The sequence below is a fragment of the Petaurus breviceps genome, unplaced genomic scaffold (assembly GCF_028583685.1).
Source record: "Petaurus breviceps papuanus isolate PSGF00001 unplaced genomic scaffold, PetGlider_PUasm1.0 355, whole genome shotgun sequence".
Classification (NCBI taxonomy): domain Eukaryota; kingdom Metazoa; phylum Chordata; class Mammalia; order Diprotodontia; family Petauridae; genus Petaurus; species Petaurus breviceps.
Window position 1 is genome coordinate 712,791 of NW_027186289.1, and position 6,511 is coordinate 719,301.

The following is a 6,511-nucleotide window of genomic DNA, read 5'->3' on the forward strand; positions in this document are numbered from 1 at the left end:
CACAGCCTCCCAGCTAGACCCAGGAGTAACACCTTGAGGCATAGGGTTCTCCTACTGAGCCTGTGACCAGCACAAGCCAGTCTTTGCTCTTACCAGCATTTGGGGGACCAGTGATGGGGAGAGCTCCCCACTAACCCCACTTGGCCTTGAGATAATGTTACTTTAGTGTTTGCTCATGACCCTTCGTTTTAAATCCCAGCTCTGTTCCTGCCTCACTTTGTGGCTTTGGGAAGGCCCTTTGTCACCATTGTGTAAGCCCTCCTCTCTTACCTGGACTATTCACCAGCCTCTTTCATTGGTCTCCTTTTGCTATTTCTCACAACTCCCAAACCAGTACTCCAAAAGCTCAGATCTGACTGCTACTTCCCAGCTCAAGAACTTTGAGTGGCTTCCTGTTACTTCTAGGATAAAACAAAGTCCTCTGTTTGCCTTTTAAAGTGCTTTGCAATTGATTTTCTTGGCTTCTGCTCAAGCCCTCTACTTTCCAGCCTATCTGTAGGTTCCTCACATGCTATGTTCTATATCCCATCCTTCTGTCTTTGGAATTCTCTGCTTTGTTGAATCCTTTCCTCCCTTCAAAACTCAACTCAGATGCTGTGTCTTGCACCAGACCAACCTCTCCTGATTTGTTTAGTTCTTAATACTTTCCTTCACCAAAATTGTCTTGTCCTTACACATATTTTATATTTGAGTCATGTTTCTGAATGATTCACCCCAAATGCCATAAGACAGACCAGACATACACCAGCTTCAGAAGGGAAGGTCTCAGGGCTGAGCTTCCCATTCTGTGTTTTCTGTTAAGGTGGTGCTTCCCAGGAACCCTCACCTGGCCTTCACAAGGTCTGTCATCGTCAGCATGGGTAGTGTTTGTGTGTGTGTGTGAGATCACAAGTGAGGCATTGGCTTCATCCTTTGGAATCCAGATTTTTTCCTCTGGACATTATTAAAGTTTTTTTTTTTTTTTTTAAGCAATTGGGGTTTAGTAGCTCAAGGTTACATGGCCAGTTATTTTGTGTGGGTGTTAAGTATCTGAGGCTGGAACCAATCCCAGGTCTCCTGACTCCGGGTTCAGCGCTCTTACTGTGCTACCTGGCCACCCCAACATTAAAGTCTTGAATTCCTTTTCAACTCGTCAGACCTAAAGACTCTGGTCTTTGTGGGCAAAAGCTACAAGCTGCAAAGAGGCCACTTCAGCTGGATTTCCCCAAGTGGTGACTAAAGTGGAGGTGGCAGCTTTTCCCATTTTAGAGGTCTTCAAGAATGAGCTGATGACGATCACTTGTAAGCCAGGATTTTCAGGGGATTTTTTTCTAACTGGTCTCAGACCAGAGTCTCGTTCTTGGGTTATGATCGATGATTTTTAATGGTATCATATGTCTTCAAATTCCATGTTCTATTGCAGCTCATGCCACATCTCAAGCCCAACTTGTTTTATGCCATCAGCCTTCTCCGTTCCTCTGTGCAGTCTGCTGGACACTGTTAGTGGAATCACACAGCAGTCCCGAATGGGTCCATTGCAGACAGGTGTTCTGTGATCTTGGCTTGGCCTTTGATATTGCAAACATTTCTTTCCTTCTTCCCTAATTAACTTTTTCTTATCCTTGGAGTGACTATTCAAAATCGTCCTTTCTTAAGGCCCCAGCACCACTACTTCCCCTACCTCCCACTTCCAACACAGGCTCTCCCCTCACACTTTGCTGGGAAAATAGAGACTGTCCATCCTGGGCTCTTCCTCATTTCACATCCCAGAGCCTTCTCTACATTTTTTCCAACTGTCTTCTTTGCTGAAGTCTTTGGGGAAGAGGTAATCTTTTTGTTAAAGCTGACCTCTTTACCTGTGTCCTTCATCTACTTCCTCTGAGAATGTTTTCACCATTGATAATTCTTTCAATCTCTTGCCCATTGGCTTCTTCCTTGCTGCCTTCAAAGATAGTCTTATCTTTCCCATCCTGGAAAAGAGTTCACCTGACCTTGTCATCTCCTTAAGCTCCTATCCTGAGTCTGCCTCGTTACCCGTGTGCCATTAGGAAATTGACCTCAGTTCCCTTATCTGAGAAATTAGGCCATGGCTAGGTGACTTCTTAGTTCATTCAAATCAACATCTCTGATCCCAAGGTCCTTCTCTTCTTATCACAGCTCAAGTCCTAGAAAGGCCTTTATACTCATTGCTCAATCAGTATACAAGAGACAAGCATGTGTTAAATGCTGTGTGCCAGGCACAGCACTGGGCACCTGCAACATGAAGGATAATAGAACCCTATATCCATGGACCTTCTGTCAAGAGAAGCAGCCTGATGCCTGTGGGTGCACACATCCATCTACTTTCCATGGTGTCTGAGTGACCCCACGGACCATAGTATGCCAGTGCTGTCTGTGGGGTTTTTTGGCAGAGATACTGGAAGGACTCACCATTTCCTTCTCCAGGCATAACATGTGTACCTATGAGTAAATACATTTATGCACCCGTGTGTGTGTGTGTGTGTGTGTGTGTGCACACACACGCAATCATTTTTTTTTTTTAAGCAATTGGGGTTAAGTAACTTGCTCAAGGTTACACGGCCAGTTATCTCTGGGTGCGGTGCTGAGTATCTGAGCCCGGATTTGATCCAGGTCATCCCAACACTGGAGCCGGTGCTCTTACTCGCTGTACTACCTGGCCACCCCTAAGCAATTGGGGTTAAGTAACTTGCTCAAGGTTACATGGCCAGGTGTTTCTGGGTGGGTGCTGAGTGTCTGAGCCCGGGATTCGATCTCCAGGTCTTCTCAACACTGGAGCCGGTGCTCTTACTCGCTGTGCTACCTGGCCGCCCCCACACAATCATTTTTGCAAGGAAAGAGGTATTAGTATCTGGGAGGGGATGGTCAGGAAAGGCCTCTGGTGGCATTGAGCTGAACTTCAAAGGAAATTTAGTGAGGCAGTGCAGAGTCTGGAGATCTGAGTTCAGTTCTCCAGTACTTCCCCATATGACTTTGGGTAAATCATTTCATTCAATAGATCTCAGTTTCCTCATTTGCAAAATGAAGGGATTAGGTTAGTCCTCAGAGGTCCGTTCCAAATCTAGACCAATGATTCTAAGTAGCAGAAGTGAAGTGGAAACATACTGTAGGCATAGTGAATGCCCAAAAACTCAGGTGGGAGATGGAATTTTGTATGTAACAGCAAACAGGCTGACTTGGCTGGACCATGGAGCCACTATGTGAAAGGCTTTTAATGTCAAACAGGGCCCTAGGGAGCCACTTGAGCAAGGTGCAATGACTTAGCCAAAGCTGTGCTTAAAGAATATCACTTTGACAGTCAATGGACAGGAAACATTTATTAAGCACCGGGGATGTGAAAAGGGGCCCTGCCTTCAAAGAGCTCACAGTCCACGGGGGCAGATTGCAAGCAAACTATGTACAGGAAAAAATGGAAAGAGAGGGAAGGCATTAATACGACTTGAAGGAAGACAAGGGTGAGGAGGGAGAAAACTCCAGGCATGGGGCATAGCAAAGAGGCCAATGTCACCGAATCTAAGAGTGTGTGGAGGGCAGTAAGAGGCACGAATATTGGAAAGGCAGGCGCGGCTAGCTTATGAAAGTCTTTCTACACCAAATAAAGAGTTTTGTCTTTGATCTGAAAGTAATAGCCCCTGGAGAGAGGGAGAGGGAGAGAGAGAGAGAGAGAGAGAGAGAGAGAGAGAGAGAGAGAGAGAGTATGTGTGTGTGCACACATGCACGCACACCTGTGCATACAGCTGGGGGGAGGAGGGATAGTGGATGATGAAGGGGAGAGATGAAGTGGGGGAATTATTAGACAGCTATTAAAGTGGTCCAGATGAGAGGTTATTAGAACCTGCACTAGGTAGAGTAGTGGTTGGTCACATGAGGGAAGCCAGAATATGCTTTGCTTCCCTTTGCTACTCCCATTCTTTCTCTTTACCACCATTATTCAGCAACCACTTGTTTGTTATTCATTCTCTCCAAATTCATCACCCAATTCAGATCCTGAAGGCCATTCTGTACTGATCCCCCCTTAGATGTTTTCCCTCCTTTCTTAATAAATCTAGTGCCTAGCTTACAATCTCCCTTTCCACTTCATCTCTTGCATTTATACCAGGAGTGCTTGTTGGTGTTCCCTTAAATACCTGACCTCACCGTTCCTCAGTCTGCTCACCTCCCACTTCCTACTCCATTCCACTTTGACACGAGGTTGGTCACACTGACCTCATTATCACCCACCAGTATTCCACTATGATGAAAGACTTAAATTATCTTATCTGACCACTATCTCCTGTCATTCCATCTCTCCCTGTATCTTGTTCCTCCTAAATCTATTTTTCATCCTTACTGTAAGCTCAAATCCCTCTAGCCTCCAGTACTTTACCATGCTCTCATGATCCTTTTCTCCCTTCCCAGTCTTGACTTCTTGGTGAACCAGTTTGACTTGATACTATCTCTGCTTTGAAATCTGTGGTTTTCCTGTCTTATTGTCAGCCACACCTTGCCGAGCCCCAACCCTGACTTATTCCCACCGTTTGCCTCATTCCCTCCTCCTCCTGTTGCTGATTGAAGTTTCTGTGACAGTCACATGCTGAATGGGTCCACCACAAATTTGTTACCTAATCTCAGCTGTGCCTTCACTGTGCAAAGCAATTCTTTTAGTCTCCCCTCATCGCTTCTTTATCCCACTCTCCACAATGGAGAGTAGAGTCCTGCTCTCTCAGCTGAGGACCTTACCTTGTAATATGCTGCCAAAAAAACAAAAAACAAACCAAAAAACAAGCCAGACCATTTGCTAAGATCTTCCTCTTTTCCCCTTCTCTTCTCATATCCTTTACTATTCCCTTGTCTTGTATCTGATGGGTAGGTAATCCTCACCAACGTTACCCTTCTAAAGGTAGCCTTGTTTCCATTCCCTATCTTTTCTATCAAATTGTGCCACTCTTGATCATTCTCAGCCCCCTCTTTAATTTCCAGTCTCTCCCTATAAAATCCTTCCCTGCTGCCTACAAACATGCCAAATCGTCCCCCATTCTGACCAACCCCCCACTAGACACTGGCTCTGATCTTATATCTAGCCCCTTTACCCTTACACTTCACAGCCCAACTTTCCGAAGAAATTGTCTACACTTGCTATCTCTCCGTCTCCTCCTCTCACTCTCTTCTAAATCCTCTACAATTTGGCATAAAGCTTTAGTACCCATGGAAACTGTTCCCTCCAGAGTTACAAAAGATCTCCTAATTGCCAGATCCCACCTGTCATTCTCACTGACCTCACTGGAGCCTCTGACACTGAGCCCTGTCACCTCCCAGATGCTGTCTCATCTACTCACTTCTCCCTCTGCCTGTTTGACAGCTTCTTCATCTCCATTGATTCCTCACTACATTTGATACACCCCAGGGCTAGTTTTTGTGTTAAGTGACTAAGGCCACATTTGAACTCAGGTCCTCCTGACTCCAGGGCCGGTGCTCTATTCACTGCACCACCTAGCCACCCCAATATTAGTGTTAAAAGGTATTTTTTGTTTATTTGTGAGGTTTTTGTTTTTGCTTTTTTTTTTTAACAAGGGAGAGCCTTGGTCATTGAAAATACTGTGTTATTTCCTAAGGCAACCCAGATCTCTCTCTCCTTCTTATAAGTATTTTTTTTAAAGCAATCAGGGTTAAGTAACTTGCTCAAGGTTACACAGCCAGTTATTTCTGGGTGTGGTGCTGAGTATCTGACCCTGGATTCGATCCCAGGTCATCCCGACTCTAGGGCCGGTGCTCTTACTCGCTGAGACACCTGGCTGCCCCTAAGCAATTGGGGTTAAGTAACTTGCTCAAGGTTACATGGCCAGGTGTTTCTGGGTGGGTGTTAAGTGTCTGAGCCCGGGATTCGATCTCCAGGTCATCCCGACACTGGAGCCAGTGCTCTTACTCGCTGTGCTACCTGGCTTCCCCTTTCTTATAAGTATTAATGGCCCAGCTCAATGGAATGTCTGTCATATTGCAAATTCAATTGTGGACAAATTCGTCCACTTGGTTTCTCCTGTGTGGATACTTTGCCCAAACTTTGGATCTCATTTGGGATGATCCACAACATTCTAGGCCTTGTTGAACCAACACACATCCCTTGATCATCCTGAGAAATTCTGTGAATCACTCAATCATGTTCCTTTTTTTGTCTGTTTAACACTTTCTGTCTCTCAGGTAGAGAACTAGAATTTGAACCTGGGCCCTCTGATTCCAAATACAATGATTTTTCCACAGCGTCATGCTATCTTCCTCCTTCAACTGCTCCACTTTACTTCTTCATTTCTCTCTCTAAATTATGAGTTAGTGTCAGAACCAAGACTTGACCTAGGTCTTGTTGTCATAGGATTCAAAGTTGAGCAGGACCAGAGCCTTTAGCCAAAGTGTCTCTTTGAGAGATGAAGAAATGGAGTCTCAGAGAGGTCATGTGACTTGTCCAAGCTCACACAGGTAGTTGCAGAGGTGGACCTGAATCCAAGTGTTCTGTCTCCAAGTAGAGTTTTTTTTTTTCCATTAC